The following is a 23419-nucleotide window of genomic DNA, read 5'->3' on the forward strand; positions in this document are numbered from 1 at the left end:
AAACAGTACCTTTATATCAGAGGAAGGATGGCCCTCTTGTCCCTGAGTGCTTGGTACATGGCCAGCTCTGGTGAGTGCAGTGAAGTGCAGAGATGCCTTCATTCTGTGTCACCGATGACTCCCATATGCACATTAGGGCTCGGGACCTGGTCAGCACAGAAAGGGAGGGCCCTTTCAAGATCTACTGCATCAGGTCCAGGTTGCAAACACTTGATCACCTGCTGGCAACGGGAAGCCCTGGCTCTGAATCAATGCTGCATCTATTCCCTGATAGGAAGGACAGGAGAAACCACCCAAACCCCTTTCCCCTCTGTTTCTGAGGGAAGAGTACACAGCTACTGCAGAATATCACTCTCAGGTGTAGCCCATGGAGGTTTCCTTTGACACCAGCCCTCAAGTGCCTCTTACACCCCGGACAGCTAGCCTGCCAGGAGACCAGAGTAGGCACTTCATTCTAACTTTAGCCCATTCTGTTCTGTAAGGAAGAACTTTAGTCCTCCAAGTGCCCATTTGCATTTGATTGCTCTCTGTTCAAATTGGGGCTACCTGGGAGCCATGAGGAGCAAGAGCCTCAGAAGAACGTCCTGTGTTTCAACAGGAAGATTCCAGGACCCATCGGGCTGTGTCAGGTGCACAGCCCGGGTGCACACATTGGTGTGGCATGCCCAGTCAGTTCCTGAGCCAATGGACAGCTCTCAGTGTCTGGAATCCCAGAGGAAAGCAGGCCTCTCTGTTGCTGGGGGCTTGGTGCTTAGTCAGCTGGAGTCATTGCAGGGATGGGTAGCCAGCTGGCCTCCCTCCCCTGGCTGGCAGAGATGCCTTCATCCTGCAGAGTAGATGATTCGTGCATGTGCACCGTGCTCCAGGTCCTGGTCAGGGCACAAAGGGACTTTGAAAGGAATACTGCACCAGGCTGGGGTCTAACCACTTGATCATCAGGCACAGCTGAGTCCCTGCCGCCCCTGTCTACTACTGGGAAAGGGCAAGAAACACACCCAAAGGCAGGGCTTTCTGTCTCTTTCTGAGGGAAGACTGCAGCCCCCTTGCTGACAGGCCTCCCAGGTGTAGCCTGTAGGGGCCTCCCTTCACCAAAGGCCACTGGTGTTGCTTCTTCCTGAGACAGCCAGCTTGCTAGAAAATGGCACTAGTCACTTCATTCTCCACATCATCCCATTCTCATCCCTAATGAAGAACTCTGGCCCTCCATGGATCCATTTTCACCCTTTTGCTCTGTTTCCAAACCAGGTCCTCTCTGGGGTCCATTGCATGTCGTCTCTCAGCAGAATATCCTCGGCATTCTGTTGGGGATCCTGTTGTGACTCTGCAGGTTTCGCCACAGGGCCCCTGGCAGGTGGGTGTCAAAACCATGCAGGCATTCAGAGGCCTAGGGCACTGGAAGGGCCCAGAAGGGAATGTTTGCAATTCAACTGGGCCAGAGGGCTGGGAAAGGAACTGGCCTCCTTTCTTAGTTGAGGGGACGTGAAGTTGCATAGCCCCTTACCAGATTGATCCTAGTGCCACTGGCAATATTGATCTTTGGCCCTCCTTATGGCCACTCCCTTGCCTTGGCCCTAGGTCTAACATTGTCCCCATTGAGACTTAGAAGTCACTTACTCAGCCAGTGCCCAGGGATAGGTTTTCACAGAAGCCTGTGCATATGGAAGGTGGGCACCAAGCAAAGCAGCCCACCCACTGCTAATGGCAGCACTTGCACTTACTCAGACATGGATTTACCTTCCTTCCAGCTGGGGCAGAGGGGCCAGCAGGATCACAGGCAGTGCTGGGTGCAGGGCACGACCACAAGGAGGTTTCTAGGTCAGGTGCCAAGGCATGAACAGCCCTGTGCATTAGGCAGTGCCATAGGTGCTTCAGTGGCCCTGCAAAGTCACCCTGTGGTCATGGTGTGGCAACCATGGTATTGGCCTGTGCAGCCCTGTCCTCCTTCAGCATACTCAACAGCAGCAAGGGTAACAGTTCTGGCTGGCAAGACGAGGTTGACAAGAGCCCCCAAAACAATGGCAGCAGGCAGGGACTGGCAGATAGGGTGGAACCCACGAGGGCAGCACCTGGCCTTTGCCTCCATACCAGTTCACTTCTCCCATCCCACGTTGGAGGACTAATGTGCTCCCACACGTGTACCCTCACATGAAAGGGCTATGCATGATGTGATGTGTTGAACAAGCCAGGAATAACCCATAATGAGGATAAACTGAGTCAAGATGTTGGCCAGTGTGCAATATGCCTGGAAGAAATGCAGAGGGAGATACTAGACCAGGGTTGCCTTGCCTGTTCACATATCATGAAGGTTGCACTGGTTTGCAATAAATCGATCTTGCCCTGATTGTCCTTCACATATTGCAACAACTTCCCATTTTATACTTATTCTTGTCTTTTCAAGATGCTTGAAAGCCTGAGAGGGTCTGAGGGTCTGTCCCTGTGGCAAAACAAAAACAAACACAAAACTACAGGCCTACTTGGCCAGAACTCTGAGTCCTGAGAGTCTTACGCAGAGACAAACCATCATACAGGAAGGACTATCCTGCTGAAGAGCCAAGGGCCCTTTGGTCAAACATGTGCCACAGTCACAGGGAATGGACCCGAATCCTCAGTTGGGGGCCCAGGGTATGACTCTAAGACACCTACATGGAATGGAGCCCAGGGAGGGCTCAGAGTGAAAACAGAGCAAAGGGGTGAAAATGGATAGAGGAAGGGCCAGAGTTCTGCATCAGGGATAAGAATGAGATCAAGTGGAGAGTGACGTGACTAGCACAAACTTCCTCAGCTCGCTGACTGACACCTCGGGAATGAGAAACATCTGTAGGCTTTGGCAAATGGTGCCATCTGTAAGTTCCACCCGAAAGCCCTGACCGCAAGAAGCCTGCCCAGATTCTTCCTTCAGCATCAGAGGGAAAGACCTGGCTCTGGGTTGGTGTCCTGTCCTTGCCATCAGTCCAGAGGGGCAGCAGTGATACAGCTGTAGCAGCGTTGTGCTCTTGGCAGATGAGCAAGTATTTGGAAGTGGGACTTGGTGTGGTATTCCATCCAAAGATACTTTCTGTACTGACCAGATCCTGGAGCATCCCGCCCACACGAAAACCTGCTGTCCTTCCAAAGGAAGGGGGTCGCCATTAGTGAGGGGAGGGAGGCCAACTGGCTACCCGTGCTCGTGCATTCCCTAGCCAGATAATCAGCACCATGGGCTCTGGGATGGGAGGGCCAGGTTTTCTTTGGGATATTAGACCCAGAGAGCCTTCAATTTCCTCAGCAACTGACTGGGAAACTGGCAACATTCATACAGCCATGGCTGTGTAAGTGACAGCCCCATGTTCCTGGAATGTGAACAGAGACCTAACTAGAAAAGCAGCGATGGCATGGGGATGAGTGCGAGCCAGCAGTGCCAAAGTTCTGCATCTCCAAAGGGAGTGGTGCCCATCTAGGAAAGAGATCTCTTTCTGAATTCAGTCTCGATCCAGACAGGAGGCCGGCTCCCTTCCTCAACCCTCGGGCTTGCCTACACACAAGCGTTCTCCACTGGACACCTGCAGTGCTAGATGCCCTAGGCCTGGTGATGTCCACAAAGTCTGAAACCCAATGCCCACGGCCTCCGTGGCCAAACCCCTCACACCCTCACCAGGATTGTACCAGACTCCTCACTGAATAAGAAGAGACATAACTCTGAGACACTGACTCTGACAAGATTCCAGGGAGAACCTTGTTGCCAAGGAAGAGCAATTCCTTACTCTTGCTATAATACCCTGCTCAGCAACAAGAGCTACGGGGCAGAGTGTCAGCTGACCTCTGGGACATCAGACTCTGAGAGCCCTCTATTGACTCGGGAAGTACTGGAAACTCACCTCCAATCCTTGGAATTTGGTTGTGGACAGGGCAGCCCCTCGGTCTTGGTGGGTGACTGTGACCAGGTGAGAAAAGCAGCAACGGGATAGGAAGTTGAGTCCAAGTTCTGCACCCCAATCGGCATGGGTCAAATCAAAGAGGGGCACATGTCTATCATCCCTTCTTCTTCTCCCACACAGGAGGCAGGATCCTCTCCTAACGACTGGCTTCGACTACCCTCAAGCACTCTCCCTGGGTATCTTTACACACATTAGGTGTGGGGGTGGCCACAAAGGAAGACCTATATCACCATCCAAAGGACACCGCCAAAGTCCCAAGCTGAAAGAAAAGGATATTACTCTAAGACACTGGCTCTGCATAAAGTCCATGCAGAAACCCTTTGGACGAAAAAGGCTAAGTGGTAGAAATGGAGACACAGATTCTGAGTTCTTCATCACACTTGAGATTTGGAGAATGCTGAGAATGAAGTACCCAGCACAGTCTCCTATCAAGCTGCTTGTATCTGGAAATAGAAATGCCCATGAGCTTAGGAAAAGGGCACCCTCTGAAAGGGCACACTGAAAGCCCTGTCAGTAAGAAACCTCCATTCATTCTATTGGAGCCAGAGATTTCTGGCTATGTCTGTCCCTCCAACTTTTTGTAGCAGTTGACGGAGGCAGCAGTACTGGAGGTGTCGCTATTGGGTTCTACTGGCTCTTGCTCAGGAGTCTGGAACAAGGACTTGGTTCCCTATTGCTGGACAAGACTCTTCCTGTTACTGACCATGGCCTGGTCCATACTGCCCATGTACAAACTGTGTGCTTCCTGGAATGAAGGCAAATCAATCACCCAGCTCAGGGAGGAAGGTGGCTCCCCCTCACCTCCCATACCCCAGCAAGCCAAGCAACCAGCACTCAGGGTCTGAAGGCCATCTTTCCTTTGTCAGATCAGAGCCTGAGAGCTCTCCCTGAGCACAGAAGCAGAGTGGTAATTTGATGCCTACCCAGGGGTGCCAGCTGAGTGACTGATGGCTCCGTGGCTTTTAAAGGGGAAATAAAGTCAGAAATAAAGATAGGGGAAGGAAATGGACCCAAGTGGTGCCCCAAGCCTGACGTTTTTGGTGGTAATTGAGACCCACTTGGAAAGAAGGTATCTTCCTTCATTGGCCCTTGGCAAAAAGGAGGCCAGCTCCCTGCCCAAATCTCTGGCACAGTCTTCACACAAACATCCGTTACTGGGCAACTAAAAATTCCTGGGCCTATCGAGAGCCACATACTTCTGGAATCTAATGAATTACTGAAGATGGAGCCCTGTGGCCAAAATCTCTCTCACAGTCTCAAGGACTGAGTCAGACTCCGGGTGGAAGGCAGAGGATACGACCATGAGACACTGACTCTGAACAGATTGTGGGAAGAACCTTGTTTCCACAAGAGAGCAAAGATGTATTACGGTGGATAAGGAGGGTCAGAGGTCTTCAGAGATTGAAAGGGGAATTATGTGGAGAAGGGTCCAGCACCAGCTCCTGGCAACCTGGCTATGGGAAAAAGAAGAAACACTAGAAGCCTTAGGCAACATCGCCATCTAGCGTCCGCATCTCGGACCATGGGAGCAACAGGCCTGCGTTCTTCCTTCAGAAGGACCTAGAGAGTCCTGGACTTTGCTTTTCTCACATTTCCAATCATTGAATGGAGTAAGCAGTGACAGTGCTGTAGTCAAAGGCTCCCAGGTCTTCCTCCAAAGTGTGGAAAGGGGCATTTGGGGCCCTCTTCCTGTAAAGGGCTCTTCTTGTGCTGACCAGCTTCTGGAGACTCCTACTCCTGTGTGAACTGTCTGCTTTTCAGAAGGAAGGCTCCTCCATCAGGCAGAACAATGAGGCAAGCTGGCTAGCCTCCCCCACCCCTTGCTACAAACAGCCAATCACCAAGCCCAGGAATTGGAGGGCTATTCTCCTTTCGGATATGCCTTGCTCATGGATGTCACTGAGCGAGGGACTGAGTGGGCAACAAAACCTCATCCTCTGGTGCCCTCTGTGTCAGTGCCAGCTCCATGGCTCAGAAGGGTGAACACAGACTGAGTCAGAATGACAAGAAGGAAAGGGAATGGCTCCAGTAGACCAATGTACGTTCACCATTTCCATCCAATGGGAATGTGATCCATTTGCAAGGGCATGTTAAACTTAATTTTCTATGGGCATCGAGGCCAGCTTCCCTCAGTTACATGTGGCTCAGCCTCCACAGAAACAGTTCTCAGCTGGACCCCTTCGAATGGCCTAAGGCTCTGGATGTCCACGGAATCCTGAAACCAAAATGCCAGGGCCCCTTTTTACTCAACCTGTCCCACAGACACAAGGGCTAGTCCACATTGCACATTTGGGAGCCAGTGCTATGACTCTGGGCAACTGAATTTGTGGGGATCCCAAGAGGAACCGTGGTGAAGAAAGCAATGTCATGAAACTTGGTACACCGAGGGCCAGAGTTGTTCATTAAAGGAGATCGGGTAATGTTTAGAACAGTGTGATCAGCACAATATATTAGCACGCTGGCTCACTAAGGCATCAGAAGAACCCTTGTTGGGTTGGCTAAAGGAGTACCTCAAAGGATGCCCCTTGGAGCCTTGTGAGCAAGAAGAGACCCACATTATCTCTTAAGAAATAGAGGGAAGCTTTGGCTTCTCTTGTCCTTTTGCACATCATGTCGGGAGATAGGGGCAGCAGTTATTCTCAGTCATGAAGAATATGCTTTCCTGTGATGATCAATAGGGTTGAACGAGGCTATGGTGCACCATTGATTCAAAAGGCTTTTTGTGTGCTGATCGGTTCACTGTGCACATTCACTGTCTTTTATTCCAAACGAGGGTATCTCAGGCAATGAGGGTCTGGGGTTCATGTGTCTACCCATTCCCACGATAGTGTGGCCTGCTATGCATCGAGCGCTCAGGGACAGGCGTGCTAGCTGTCCTGTCAGGAATCTGACTCTGAGAGCTCTACATTGACTCAGGAAAGGCCTGGTTCTTCACTCCAATCCTTGGACCTTGGTTGGTATGGGACAGAACGTTGGTCTTGGTGTGTGAACTGAGGAGAAGTTAGAAAAGCAGCAATGGGATCGGAATCACCATGAGGTGAGTCATGGTGCTGCATTTCAAATGGGCATTGGTCAAATCTAGAAAATAGGTATCTGCCTTCCCTTTCTCTTGTCGCACATGGGAGGTGGGATCTGCCCCTAACCACTGGCATAGCCTATCTACAAGCATTCTCCCTGGGAACCTTCAAATAAACTAGTGTTTTGGTTGGCCACACATTTCTGTCCATTTCTTCACTGGATTATTTTTCGGGTGTGGTGTTTGGTGAATTTTTTATAGATTTTGGATACTAGCCCTTTGTCTGATATGTCATTTGCAAATATCTTTTCCTATTCCCTTGGTTGCCTTTTAGTTTCATTGATTCTTTCCTTCGCAGTGCAGAAGCTTTTTATCTTGATGAGGTCCCAATAGTTCATTTTGCTTTTAATTCCCTTGCCTTTGAAGATGTGTGAAGAAATCGCTGTGGCTGAGGTCAAAGAGGTTGTTGTCTGCTTTCTCCTCTAGGATTTTGATGGTTTCCTGTCTCACATTCAGGTCTTCCATCCATTTTGAGTTTATTTTTGTGTATGGTGTAAGAAAGTGGTCTAGTTTCATTCTTCTGCGTATTGCTGTCCGGTTTTCCCAGCAACATTTGTTGAAGGTACTTTTTTTCCATTGGATACTCTTCCTTGCTTTGTCAAATCTTAGTTGGCCATACATTTGTGGGTCCAATTCTGGGGTCTCTATTCCATTGGCCTATGTGTCTGCCTTTTGCCAATACTATACTGTCTTGGTGATTACAGCTTTATAGTACAGGCTAAAGTCTGGGATTGTGATGTCTCCCACTTCGGTTTTCTTCTTCAATATTACTTCGGCTATTTAGGGGCTTTTGTGGTTCCACACAAATTTTAGGAGTGTTTGTTCTAGCCTTGAGGAGAGCGCCCGTGAAATATTGATTGGGATTGCATTGAATGTGTAGATTGCTTTGGGTAGTTTTGGCATTTTAACAATGTTTATTCTTCCAATCTGTGAGCATGGAATGTTTTTCCATTTCTTTGTGTCTTTTTCAATTTCCTTCATAAGCTTTCTATAGTTTTCCACATACAGATCTTTTACATCTTCGGTTAGGTTTACTCCTAGGTATTTTATGGTTCTTGGTACAATTGTAAATGGGATCAGTTTCTTTATTTCTCTTTCTGTTGCTTCATTATTGGTGTATAAAAATGCACTGATATCTGGACATTGATTTTGTACCCTGAGACTTTGCTGAATTCATGGATCAGAATTCATGGATCAGATTCATGGATCAGAATTCATGGATCAGACTTTTAGTGGAGTCTGTCGGGTTTTCCATGTAGAGCATCATGTCGTATGCAAAAAGTGAAAGTTTGACTTCTTCTTTGCTGATTTTGATGCCTTTTATTTCATTTTGTTGTCTGATTGTTGACCCTAGGACTTCCAACACTGTGTTAAACAATAGCAGTGAGAGTGGACTTTCCTGTCGTGTTCCTGATCTCAAGGGAAAGCTCTGTTTTTCCACATGAAGGATGATATTAACTGTGGGCTTTTCATAAATGGCTTTTACGATGTTTAAGTATGTTCCTTCTATCCTGATTTTCTTGAGGGTCTTTATTAAGAAAGGATGCTGTATTTTGTCAAATGCTTTTTCTGCATCGATTGACAGGATCATATGGTTCTTTTCTTTTATTAATGTAATATATCACATTGAATGATTTGTGAATATTGAACGAGCCCTGCAGCCCAGGAATGAATCCCACTTGATCATGATGAATAATTCTTTTTATATGCTGTTGAATTTGATTTCCTGGTATCTTGTTGAACATTTTTGCATCCATGTTCATCGGGGACATTGGCCTGTAGTTCTCCTTTTTTGTTGGGTCTCTGTCTGGTGTTTGGGAATCAAAGTAATGCTGGCTTTTTACATGGAGTCTAGACATTTTCCTTCCATTTCTATTTTTTGGAATAGCTTGAGAAGGATAGGTATTAACTTTGCTTTAAATGTCTTGTAGAATTCCTCTGGGAAGCCATCTGGTCCAGGACTCTTATTTGTTGGAAGATTTTTGATAACTGATTCAATTTCTTCACTAGTTATGGGTCTGTTCATATTTTCTATTTCTTCCTGTTTGGGTTTTGGTAGTGCATGGTGTGCGTGTTTAGGAATTTGTCCTTTTCTTCCAGTTTGTCCAGTTTGTTGATATATAGTTTTTCATAGTATTCCCTGATAATTGGTTGTAATTATGAGGGATTGGTTGTAATAAATCCATTTTTTATTTGTGATTTTATCTATTTGGATCCTCTCTCTTTTCTTTCTCAGAAGCCTGGCTAGAGGTTTATCAATTTTGTTTATTTTTTCAAAAACCAACTCAGTTTCATTGATCTGTTCCTGTGGGGTTTTTGTTTTGTTTTGTTTTGAATTCTATATTGTTTATTTGTGCTCTGATCTTTATTATTTCTCTTCTGCTGGGTTTGCAGTTTCTTTGCTGTTCTGCTTCTAGTTCTTTTAGGTGTGCTGTTAGATTTCTTATTTGGGATTTTCGTGTTTCTTGAGAAAGGCCTGGATTGCAATGTATTTTCCTCTCAGGACTGCCTTTGCTGCATCCCAAAGGGTTTGGATTGTTGTGGTTTCATGTTCATTTGTTTCCATATATTTTTTAATTTCTTCTCTAATTGTCTGGTTGACCCATTCGTCACTTAGTAGGATGTCCTTTAACCTCCATGCATTTGGAGGTTTTCCAGACTTTTTCCTGTGGTTGATATCAAGTTTCATAGCCTTGTGGTCTGAAAGTGTGCATGGTATGATCTCAATTCTTTTATACTTAGTAAAGGCTGTTTTGTGACCCAGTATGTGATCTATCTTGGAGAATGTTCCATGTGCAATCGAGAACCAAGTATATTCTGTTGCTTTGGGATGCAGAGTTCTAAATATATCTGTCAAGTCCATCTGATTCAATGTATTATTCAGGGCCCTTGTTTCTTTATTCTGTGTCTAGATGATGTATCCATTATTGTAAGTGGGGTATTAAAGTCCCCTGCAATTATCAATAAGGTTGCTTACGTTTGTGACTAATTATTTTATATATTTGGGGGCTCCCGTATTCGGCACGTGGACATTTATAATTGTTAGCTCTTCCTGATGGATAGGCCCTGTAATTATTATATAATGCCCTTCTTAATCTCTTGTTACAGCCTTTAACTTAAAGTCTAGTTTGTCTAAGTATGGTTACTCCAGCTTTCTTTTGACTTCCAGTAGCATTATAGATAGTTCTCCATCCCCTCACTTTCAATCTGCAGCTGTCCTCAGGTCTAAAATGAGTCTCTTGTAGACAGCAAATTGATGGGTCTTGTTTTTTTTTTTTTTAATCAATTCTGATACCTTATGTCTTTGGTTTAGAGCTTTTAGTCCTTATACATTCACTGTTATCTGCTCCCAAGGCATATCCGGCCAATCCCCCCAAGGACACCTGTTCCAAAAGCTTTTCCAAAGTTATGGGAACTTGGCACAACTCCACAATTAAAATGTGAGAGAACTGTTGCCAGACTCTGGCACTGAATGTGTCACAGTGAACGCATACTTATAAGTGTATGGGAATTGAAAAGGATACAGCGAAGGCGAAAGTTCTTCATCTCAGATGAGAAGTGAATGAAGTTCTAATGTTTCGAACACAATTTCCTGGGCAAGTTTGGTGTCCAAGGAGAAAGTCCTGTGGCTTGAAGGGAAGTGGAACATCCACTAGCTATACCAGGGAGTTGCAAGGGCAAAAGTCATGCACTCCAACTTCAGTAAGGTCTGGCATGTGTCTAACCGTCACAAATGCCCAAGTTGCACTGCCTCCCTTGGGAAAGAGGCAGTTGGACTCACAAGGCTGGATTCTGTTCCTGGCAAGTCTGCAGATTCGGGCTCTGTTATTTCAGTCTTTGCGTACTTTTTTCCCCAACCTGCTCAGTGAATGAACTTGAGCATGAACCCTGAGTGACTCAGGAGGTTTGTAGCTGGGGCTTCACTGAAAGGGATGGACTTAGAGCAGGGCAATGGCTGCGGGCCAAGAGTATCCTGCGAAACACAGAGTTCTTCCTGGCAAGATGTCAACCTTTACTTTTCTACATCAGAAATTAACTGCTATGTGATACACGGTGTGAGTGCAGTCTCCCCAGGAACGACTGGGAGCTGTCTATACAAGAGAGCCCTGTATCTCCTGTATTTGACCCTAGACCCTTGCTCCAGAAATGATATCACATGCTTCCCAATGTCATCCGCCCCTGATTACCTGCGAACCTCTTCTGCTGAACACTGTCAAAGGCCCTGTGCCTCCTTTGGCCAAATTTCGTCCTGCAGCAGAGTTCCATGGACTCCTGTTCCCCAGCTTATTCCAGGTGCCGGAAACTAGTCAAAACTCCATGATTACAATCAGAAAACACTGTCAGATTTTGTCTGTGAATATCCCTTAATGAAATCTTCATTTGTGAAAGAGCAAGGCAATCTGAAGGGATGAAACGAGTGCCAAATGTCTGCATCTCAGAGGAAAATGGCATGAGGGCTTCACATGAGGGCACGAGTACTTTTCCCAAGGCAAGTTTGATGTTATCACCAATGTATGTGGGCCAGTTATGAGTGGAACTTCCTTCATCTACACTTAGGAGCCCTTTGTGCAAAAGCCCTGTGTCCGTCAGTGATTTAACAGTGTTTGGGGGCTCTTGTCTGGCTCTTGTCTCACACCCCAGTTTGTGGACATGGGCTCTGTTCTTTTAGTTATTGAGTTTACTTGTCTATTCTTACCACTCCCAAGTCTGGACTTTGCACAGGCAAACCGTCATTATCTCAGAAGGCAGGAAGTTCTGGCATTACATGAGGTGGGTAGAGAGCAGGGAGTGACCATATGGGCCATCAAACTCCTGCTTAGCCCTGCGTTCTCAGTAACAGAACATCCTTTCTTCCCCAACATCATAACCTAATTGTGTGGCAGCACACCACCAGAATGGGAGTTGCCTAGAGTTTGTTTTCACTGTCTGAGGACAGACCAGTCGCTCCTGGCTCTGACCCCTGATCTGTCTCCTCTTGCTCCTGAAGTGAGGTGGGCTCTTTCCAGCACCACCTGCACTCAAGTGCAACTGGGTTTTCTATTCTGTCTTCTATTTCTCATCTAACCTGATCGCTTTGCAGCAGGAAACCTCTCTTTGGATTGCATTAAACACACAGGGACACATCACCTTTGGTTTCATGTATGCGGCTGTATAGACATTAATGTAACATTTTGGACTAAAGGGGGAAGCCTTCCAAAGGTGTAACTTTGAGTAATTTTGTGTGATCTCCAGACAACTGAAATCTGACCCAATATAGAAATACCTACATTCATGTGAAAGGCAGTCTGTTATTTGTGGATGTTGGATTTTGTCAAACTCTACTAACGAGCACCTGAGAATGGTGATTTGACTATTTTGAAACCCTTCTGATGGGAAATTGTCATAAACTTTGGAGATATTCAAGGTTGCACATTCTGCTCTCATTTTTTTTTTGAATTCTTAACATTTGAATGGCAAATATTTGTGTGAAATTACTGTTGAGCAAAAAGACAAAATAAAAACAAGCCTTCTTGGAATCATGATTTGGTCACAACAAATCATTAGGGTTGTGGGGTTTTTTTTTGTTTTTTTTGTTTTTTTGCATTTTTTTCTTTTGAGTGCATATGTTCCACAATGAAATCTCCAGCTTTTCTTTTCTCAGGATGATTTTGGCTCTGATTTGGGGTCTTTTGTAATTCCAGACATATTTGAGGAATGTTTGTTGTACCTGTGTGAATTATGCAGGTGGTATTTCGATAGTGATTGCATTAACTGTGTATATTGTTTTGGGTACTCTAGACATTCTAACCATGATATACTTCCAAACCATGAGCATGGGATGTTTTCTCTTTTCTTTGTATCACCTTCCGTTACCTTCCTACGTTTTCAGAGTTCATATCATATACCGCTTTAGTCAGGTTGATTTCAAAGTATATTTCGAAGTAGCTTCGATGAAATTGTCAATGGGAGCGATTCATTGATTTCTATTTCTGGGTGGGGGATGCGATACACGCGTGATGTTACTGAGGTGGGCACTTGTCATGATGAGCACTGGGTGTTGTCTATAAGTGATGCATCAATGAATTTTAATCCTGAAACCAATATTGCTCTGTATGTTAACTAGAATTACATAAAAATTTGGCAGAAACGGGGGTAAATGAGAAGAATATTTTCGTCTTGCCCTCCATTTTGACGCTGCTGTCCTTACTCACATTCTATCTTGGCGAATTTAGCTCCCGCACACAATTTGGTTTCGGTGCTGTGCTTGCCCAATGTTGCAATCAGACATCTACGACCACGGGATGTTTGGGGATAAAGTTTTTCCAGGGAACGCCATAAAACACTTCAATTCTGTGATGAATATCAAAAATTATACTTCAACTTACCACTTCCAGTGAATGTGAACTTATAATGAAGGAATGGTTTTCAGGACCAATGAACTCTTACGTCAATGACGGGGTGTTGCAGCCACATCATACTGCATTCAGTGTATAGATTCTGCTCTTTTAAATTTTGACACAGGAAATCCTGGCTGGCATGTTAGAGCAGGAAGATCAGTGATATTTGTTTCCCCATGGTGGCCAAGGCATAATTATAAACCAGCACCTTCCGCGTTTCATTTGTACGAAGAAACACATGTGCATTTTTTTTGTGCCACTGTTACTTTGACATCCACTGCAGGTGCTGGAATCTCACCGTACACCAAAGCAAGAACTTGACCGCTGGAGCGCTGTGTCACTTTGGAAAGGATCTCTGCTCTTCTGAAGGACTTATTTCTATAGGCCTAGCAGGAGAGGCAGGTGTGGAAGTAGACTCTATGATCCTGAGACATAGTGCTTTGCCTGGTTGATATCTATGGCTTTTCTTCTGGGAATCGTAGGTGGTTGTGGGGTGGGATGGTTGCTCAAGACCCACTGTTTGAGCACAGCCTTACTGCATTACATGCCTCTTAAGGCAAGGAGCACACTCATGAGCTGTGGGGTTAGTGATGTCCTGCGTACCTGGTAGTGTTTGGTATATGTGTGGTTTTTTGGTGTATTGTTATGTGTATGGTGTGTGTGGTATCTGTTTAAAGTTTTTATGATTTAAGTGTTTTTGCATGTTTTGTATGTCTGATACGTGTGGCATATGTAGTGTGTGTGTGGTTATAATATCCGTGTGGTGTGTGTGGAGTGTGCATGGTGTCTCAGTGCTATGTAGGTTTATGTGTGTTCATATGTGCTATATATATGGCATGTGAGTTGTGATGATGTTATATCTCTGATGCGTTTGTTCTCCATGTAGAGTTGTGTTTATGTGGTACTTGTGTGGCAAACATGCTGTGTGTGGTGTTTCTGGTGTTTGTGCTGTGTATGCACATGTGGTGTGTGTTTTTCTTATGTATTGTGTGTGGATATGTGTGGTGTTGATATTTGTTTTGTAGATTTGCTTTTGTACATTTGTGTGTATTTGCTGTTTGTCAGTTATATATCTCATGAAAGTTTGGCATATATGTGGGACATGTATATGTGCTATAATTGTGGTGTATCTTGTCATGATGGGTGAGTGTGTGCTATTTTGTGTAGTTATGCATGTGATATATATCAGTTTGTTTCTGATATATGTATGGTATGCCTGTGTGTTCAGTGTTTGTGGTGTATGAGTGAGAGAGTGTGTACTATATGTACGGTGTATATGTGATGGAAGTTTGATATGTGAGGTATATGGCATGTATGTGGTGTGTGTGTGTGCATATGCCTGTGTTATATATGTGAGTTTTGTGTCTGGTGTGGGTTGATGTATGTGTGTTTCTGTGTGACATGTATGGTTTGGGCAGTGCATTAATGTGTGTGTGCATTTGAATGTGCAGGTGCATATGGGAGTGTCTGTGGTGTGTGGTGTGCATGTGGTATATTTGTGGTGTATGGGCAGTGTGGTGTGGAGTATGTATCATGTGCATATATTTATGTGTATTGTGTTTCTTGTGCATATACTTTGTGTGTTGAGTATAAGTGATATGACATACTATGTATGCGTCTTTTACGTGCAGGATATGAGTGGTGTGGGTGTTGTGTACATGTGGTGTGTGTGTAGTTTATGTGCAGTGTGTGGCATATGTGTGATCTTTGTGTTTTTGTGATGTGTGTAATAAATATTTGTACTGGAATGCAGCATATGGGTGGTGGGATGGAGTGGAAGTGGTGTAGGTGTGGGTTGTGAAGTGTCTTGTGGTGTGCATGGTGTCTGGTGTGTGTTTGTGTGGTATCAGTGTGGTATGTGTGCAGTGAATTTGAGTTGTCTCTGTATGCGTAGGATAGGTGTGTTATGTCTGTGATGTATGGGAGTAAGTGTGGTGGTGAGTTGTGGTATATGTGGGATGTGTATGAAGTATGTGTGGAGTTTTTGTGTATGGCATCTGTGTTGTTTGTGTGGTGTGTGAGGTGTATGTGTCATGTATCTGATTGTGCTTGCAGTATATGTGGGTATATTGTGTTATGTGTGGTGTTTACACGTGGTATATGTGGTATGTGTGTGTGTGTGATGTGTTTGATGTGTGTGAGTGTGGCATAGGTGAATCAAGTATGTTGTGTATGTTGTGTATAGGTAGTTTGTGTATGGTAGGGGTAGTGTGTTTTTATGTGTAGAATATGTGTGGTGTATTGTGTAATTTATGTGCTGTATCTGTTGTTTTGGTGTGTGAGGTTTGTGTGTGTGGCATATGTGTGGTTTGTGTGTGGTGTGCATGTGTGAAGAAGTTGTGTTGTATACGTGTGGGTTAAGTATAGTGTATATGTGTGGTGTGTGTGTTGCAATGATGTTGTATATGTTGTGTGTGGTGTCTATTTAACATGTTGTTTGGTATAAATGTGATATGATGTGTCTGTGGTGTAACAATGGTGTGTGTGTGGCATATGTCCGTATGTGCTATATATGTGTTGTCGGTTCGGTTTGTGTGTGTTACAAATATTAAATACAGGTTATAAAAATTCTGTATGTGGTCTATGTTTGTGGTTGGTAGCATGTTTGGTTTGTGTTTCGTGTGGGATATACATTTGTTTGATGTTTATGGTATATGTGTGCACGTGTTTTGGCTTATAAGTCACATGTGTGTGATGTGTGTGGTATGCATGTCTTATGTATGGCTAACATGTGGTTATATGTGTTGTGTATATATATAGTGTGTTTGTGATGTGTGTGCTGAGTTTCCATGTGTGGTATGTTTTTGATGTATCTGTGAACTTTCACTGTATCTGTTGTTTTTTGATGTGTGGGCATTAGTGTGTATGGCCTACATGTGATAGTTGTGTGGTGTGTGTCTGCTGTTTCTATGTGAGATATATCTTTTGTATGTGTGGGTTAGGTGTGATTTATGTGCAGTGTGTTTTGGTGTGCATTGGTGAGTGTGGTGAAATTGGGTTGAATAGGTTAATTGTGCATGGTGTATATTTGTCACGTGGATGGTGTATATGTGTGCTATGTGTGGTTTATCCATTGTGCATACATGGTGTAAATCTGTGTTACACTTGTTTGTGTGTTGTGTTTGTATTTGATATTGTGTGGTGTGTTTATGGTGCCTGTTTAGTGTGTGTGATGTGTATTTGTTGTGTGTTTTATATTGGGTGATTTTGTTTATATGTATATGTGGTGTGTGAGTGTTTGGTATTTGTGTGGTTGGTGTTTGTTGTGTGTGTGTTGAGTGTGGTATATACAATCCTTGCTTGAAGTGATTGAGTAATGTGTGTGCAATGGTCTTTGTGTTGTGTATGGTGTGTGTATGGTGAGTTTGTAGTTATGTGTTTTTGTGCATTGAGGGAATGGTGCATGTAAGGAATATATGCATGTCTTAGGTGTGATGTATGTGATATATGTATGCAATATGTGTGGTGTCTGAGTGACATGTGTATTTTGTATATTTTGATGTATTGTGGTACGTGGTGTGGTGTGTGTGAACTGTTTGTGACATATTTGGTTTGTTTGTCACACGTGTGGTGTTTTTGTGGCTGTTTGTGGTGTGTGAATGTTTGCATGTGTGATGTGTCTGTGGTATTGGTACTTATGTGTGCGGTGTGTGTTGCTGACTGTATGCTGTGTGTGTGTGGTATATTTGTGGTATATGTGTAATGTATGTGTTGTGTATTTGTAGTGTGTGTTTGTTTGGCCTGGGCGTAAAGGGTTTTTCTTTGTGGTTTATGTGAGCGGTGCATGTGGAATGTGTGTGGCATAGATGTAGAATATGTCTATCTGTATCTATAAGGTTTTTTATAGTGTATTTGTCATATGTGTGATATTTGTGTGTGCAGTGTATCTGTGCTGTGAATGTGGTGTCTGTGTAGTTTGTGAGTGTGTGCCCTATGGGTGGTTATCATATGACATATATACTGTTTGTGTGTGTGTGGTATATATGTCGTGTGTGACATATGTTCTATGTATACTCTGGTTGTACATGCATATATGTGGTAATGCTGTATGTGTAGTGTGCGTGGCATATACATGTTGTGTGTGTACATTGCTATATGTGTCCTAATTTTTAGTGTTTGTGTGGTGTGTGTGTTTGTGGCATGTGTATAATGTATGTGCTGTGACTTTGTGAATATGTGTTGTGGTGTATATGCTGAGACTCGTGTGTGGTGTCTGTGAAATATGAGTGTTGTAGGTGTGGTGCATGGGAAGTATGGGTAGTGTGTGTGGTGAAATTGTGATGTACATGTTGTATGTGTGGTGTCTACATGGTGGTTCGGTGTAGTATATGTGGTGTGTGTGTATTGCTGTGAAAGAATAGTGTATCTGTGGGGTGTGAGTGGGGTGTATTTTGTGTGTATGGTGCATTTGTTTTCTGTGTGTGTTGTATGTATGGAAAATAAATGGAGTCTGATATGTGTATATGGAATATGTGTTGTGTATAATGTGCATGTGCTGAGCATGTGTGAGGTATATGTGTGGTGTATTTGTGGTGAAGGTATAATTTTGTATGTGTGAGTGTGAAGTATGTGTTCCTGTGAGTGGTATTTGTGTGGTGTATTTGAGTGTGTGTGTTGAATATGTGCAGTGTGTCTGCAGTGTAGGTGTAGGGTTTGTATGTATATTGTGTGTGGATTATCTGTGGTACTCAATGAGTGCACTGTATATATAAATCTTAGTTATGGTGTGGTGTATGGGAACTGTTTGATATATATGAGTTGTGAACGTGGCTTATATGTGGAGTAAATGCAATGTAAGTGTGGTCTGTGCAGTGTGTGTATGTGTATGTTATTTGTGTGGTAATGATTGACATATGTATGGTATGTGTGTTTAAACACACATGTCTAAGTTGTGGTGTCTTTGTGATGTAGATGCGTGGAATTGTGTGTGCAAGGTATATTAGTGAAATATATGTCTTCTGTATGTGGTACATATAAGTGTGTGGTATGTGTGGTGTAAAATTGGAGTGGCTATGTTGTGTGTCATGTATAGTTGGCATGGGTGTGGTATACATGGGGTGTGTGGGAGGTATACCTGTGGTGTATGCATGGCATATGTTTGTGTTGTATGTGTGTTGTTTGGTGTGTGTGTCATATGTATTCTGTGTCATATGTATTCATCTGTGTCATATGTATTCTGTGTGTGTAGTATGTGTGGCATGTGCTTGGTGAATGTTTGGCATGTGTGTTGCATGTTTGATGTTTGGCTTAGGGGCTTTCTTTCCCTGTGTGTGGTATCTGTGTTATGTGAGTGGTGTTCCTGTTGTGTAGATGTGGAAACATACGTTGCGTATGTAATGTATATTTGTTTAACATATGCCTTGTTTGTGTGCTGTCCCTGTGGTATATTTGTGGCATATGTGTAGTGTGTGTGTCATATGTTTGTGGGGTATAGGGGCATATGTGTCCTGTGTGAGGGGTATGGCATGCTGTGTGTTGGTATATATGTGGGATGCATGGGTTGTACATGTGGAGTTTTGCATGTGGTATCTGTGCAGTGTATGTGGGCTATGTGTCTACTGTAAGTAGCATTTCTGTGTAAGCCTGGCTTGTTTGTGTGTCATGTGTGGTGTGTGCGTGATGTATCATGGATGTTATGGGTGTGGTGTGTGCATAAGGTATATGTGTTGTGTTTCTCTGGTGTACATAGTGTATGAGCTGTGAATGTCTGGTGTATGTGTGTGAGTGTGGTATATGTGTGTATGGAAATGGTATTTGTGTGGTGTAAGTGAGGCTGTGTGTGATGTCTGGGTTTTTCATCTGTGGGGTGTGCAGTGTGTATTTGTGAATTCTGGGTGCTGTATGCTCTGTATGTGTGGTGAATGTATTCATTTATTTAGCATGTATTGGATGGTATATGTGTGGGGTGTATCTGTGCTGTATGGTGGTGTAAGTCAGTTTGATTTCTCTGTGTGTTCTTTGTGTACCATGTGTGAGGTCACTGTGTAGTGTGATGGTATAGGTATGGTGTGGGTGATGTAGAAGTGTGGTGTGCATGTGCTATGCGTGTGTTTGGAATAAGTGAGTTTGGTGGTTGTTCTTTGTGTGATGTATGTGTGATATTTATGTAGTGTGTGAGTGGTGTTTGTGGGATGTCTGAGAGTATTTGTAGTATAGGTTGTGCATGGTTTATATCATGTGTGTTTCACAAATATGTGATGTTTGGGGTGTATGTGTTATGTATTCAGGGTGTGTGCTGACCATTGTGTGTGCAATATACGAATTCTCTGTTGTGTGTGTGTGTGTGTGCATGTTTCTGGTGAATGTTGATTGGGGCATTGTGTGTGTTACAAGTATATATGTATTGTGTGCTTGGTGAATGTGTGTTGGATGTGTGGTTTATCTGTGATGAATGTGTGGTGTGTGGGGAGCATATACCGTGAATCTGGTGTTTTCGTTGGTGTGGTACATTTGAATGGTATGTGGGTGTGTGTGATGTAGGTGTTATATGTGTTGCATGTGTGGTGTGTGTGTATGTGTGTTTGGGTCGATGTGTCATTGGTGACACTGTTCTCAGTGTCGTGTTTATGGTGTATATGTAATGTGTCTTTTTGCGTGTGATGTGTTTGTAAATTATGTTTCCTAAGTGCGATGCATGTAGAGTGTGCAGTGTGTGCAATGAAATTGTGATTTCTATATTGTGTATCCAAGGTGAATACATGGCATATGTGTGCTCTATATCTATAGTGTATGTCAGTCTGTTTTACATGTTTGTTGTATGAGATGTGTCTGTGCGGTAGGTGTGGTGTGTTCTATGTCTGTGTGTAAGGTTTGTGTTGTGTTTTTGTTTGACATATGTGTGATTAGTGTATGTTTGATGTGTGTGTGTGTTTGTGATATGCGTGGTGTGTGAATAGTGTTTGAGTGGTGTGAGTGTGTGTAAATGTGTTGTCTGATGTTGGTACTGTGTGTGTGTTTTCCACATATATGCTTGTTGGTTTATGTAAGCTTGGTGTGTGTGGGTCTGTGTGTGATGTGAGTGTGATGTGTGATGTGTGTGTTCTGTGTGGTGTGTGTGTAGTTTGTATCTGGTGAATATGTGAAAGATCACTTTGGTGGCCTGTGTGTTGTATGTGTATACGGAATATATGTGTGTTGTATTTGTGGTCTATATGTGAGTTGTTTATAAAAATGTGTGGTATTTGTGTGATTTATGTGTAATTCTTGTGTGGTGAAGGTGGGGTGTGTTTGCTGGCTATATAATTGTGTATGTGTTGTGGGTATGATATGTGGCACACATGTCATGTGGGTTGTGCATATGTTTTCAAAAACATCTAACTTAGTGAAACAAGATGTTAGTTTTTTTTCAATATATGATTTATTGTCAAATTTGTTTCCATACAACACCGAGTGCTCATCCCAAAAGGGGCCCTCCTCAATACCCATCACCAACCCTCCCACCCTCATCAACCTTCAATTTGTTCTCAGACAAGATGTTAAAGACAGTTTCCCCAAACGATTGTTTCACAGAGTTGAGTATGTGACACTTTCCGCATACACCCTGTATAGTTTTCAAACACTTTTAGCTTAATGAAACCAGATGTTAGTCAAAACATGGTGTCACCGCGATGGTGTTTAACAGAGTTGAGTAATTGGCATATTCCATGTAGGACCAGGATAGGTTTTTGAAACACTTCTAACTTAGTGAAACCAGATTTTAGTTGAAAGATGGATTCCCCACAGTGAAATTTGACAGAGTTGAGTATATAGCACTTTCTTCATAGGCCCTGCATAGGTTTCAAACACTCTGAACTTAGTGAAACCCGTTGTTAGTTGAAAGATCGTTTTCCACAGTATTTTTTCACATAGTTGAGTCTATGTCACTTTCCTCATAGTTACCCCAAAGCTTTTCAAAAACTTCTAAGTGTAACTATATATTAGTTGAAAGATGGTTTCACCACACTCATTTCACAGAGTTGAGTATAGGGCACTTTCCTCATAGTTCCCCATTTGGGTTTTCAAACACTTCTAACAATGAAACAAGATGTCAGTTGATAGATGGATTCCCCACAGTGTTGTTTGACAGAGTTGAGTATATGGCAGTTTCTGCATAGGCCCTGCATCATTTCTCTACAATGATATTTCACCAAGTTGATTAAATTGAACTTTTGTTATACTTCTAGGTGTAGTATTTGAACACTTTGTTCATCTAAGTTGGAAGTGTTTGAAAACCCATGTGGGGCCTACACCAAAAGTGCTATATACTCAACTCTTTGAAACACTGAGAAAAACCGTCTTTCAACTATCATCTTGCTTCACTAAGTTAGAAGTGTTAGAAAACATGCAGGGCCTAAGCAGAAAGTGTCATATAATCAACTTGTCAAACAGCCCTTTGGGGAAAACATCTTTTAACTAACATCTTGTTTCACTAAGTAGAAGTGTTTGACAACCCATGCATGGCCTACAAGGAGGTCCCATATACACAACTCTGTGAAACAGCAATGTGGAGAAAGCATCTTTCAACTAACATCCTGTTTCACTAAGTTAGAAGTATTTGAAAACCTATGCAGGGCCTATGAGGAAAGTGCCACATACTCAACTCTGTTAAAAGACACTGGGTGGAAATCATCTGTCACATAACATCTGGTTTCATTAAGTTAGAATTTTTGAAAACCAATGCAGGGCCTGTGCAGATAGTGCCTTATACTCTGTGAAACAACACTGTGGGGAAACCATTTCTCAACTAACATCTGCTTCCACTAAGTTAGAAGTGTTTGAAAACCTATGTAGGGCCTACGCAGAAAGTGCCATATACTTAACTCTGTGAAATAACAGTGTGCTGAATCCATCTTTCAACTCACATCTGGTTTCACTAAGGTAGAAATGTTTCAAAAACCATGCAGGGCTTACACATAAGGTGCCATATACTCAACGCTGTGAAAAAATACTGTGAAGAAATGATCTTTCAACTAACAACTTGTTTCACAAAGTTAGACCTGTTGAAATCCTAGACCTAGAAGTATAACAAAAGCGCCATTTACTCAACTTTATGAAACATCATTGTAGAGAAAACTGTCTTTCAACTAACCTCTGGTTCAATGAAGTTGGAAGTGTTTGAAAACCTATGTGGGTTCTACACAGAAAGTGCCATATGCTCAACTCTGTGAAACAACACTGTGGTGAAACCATCTTTCAACAAAAATCTGGCTTCACTAAGTTAGAAGTGTTAGAAAACCCTTGTGGGACCTACACAAAGGTGCCATTTATTAAACTCTGTGAAATACTGGAGAAATCATCTTTCAACTAACATCTTCCTTTCAGTAAGTGAGAAGTGTTTGAAAACCAATGCGGGGCATATGCGGAAAGTGCTATATACTTAACTGTGAAAAAAATACTGTGGAGAAATGATCTTCCAACTAACATCTGGTTTCACTAACTTAGAAGTGTTTGAAAACCTATTCGGGGCCTATGCAGGAAGTGCCATACACTCAACTCTGTCAAACTGTGGGGAATCCATCTTTCAACTAACATCTTGTTTCACTAAGTTAGAAGTGTTTGAAAACCCATGCAGGGAAGTATGAAGAAAGTGCCATATACTCAACTCTGTGACACAAGAGTGTGGTGAAAACATCTTTCAACTAACATATGGTTTTACTAAGAAGTTTTTGAAAACCTTTGCAGGGAACTATGAGGAAAATGACATATACTCGACTATGAAAAAATACTGTGGAGAAACGATCTTCCAACTAACAGCTGGTCTTCCCCTGGCCTGGAGATGCTGGTTTGTCAAAGCAAAACAGGTTCATTACTTAATTTTGTTTCTTCCCCATCATCCTACTGATTTCTTTCAGCCTTCCTATTAGAGTTCTCATTGCTTCCTAGATAACACAAGGAGAACTCTACAACAAAAGCTTCATCAGATTGTCCTTCTGAAGTCCTTTTTCTCAATCTGGGGCAATGTTCCATGACATCTACGTGTCCCCACTTCAAGCTCAGTGCTCCCTGACCTGGTGTACATTCACCTAGGCCTACCGTTTTCCAGGCTTTACCAGACACCAGGCACAACAGGGTGA

This window comes from Panthera tigris, chromosome A2 (genome assembly GCF_018350195.1).
Source record: "Panthera tigris isolate Pti1 chromosome A2, P.tigris_Pti1_mat1.1, whole genome shotgun sequence".
Taxonomy (NCBI): domain Eukaryota; kingdom Metazoa; phylum Chordata; class Mammalia; order Carnivora; family Felidae; genus Panthera; species Panthera tigris.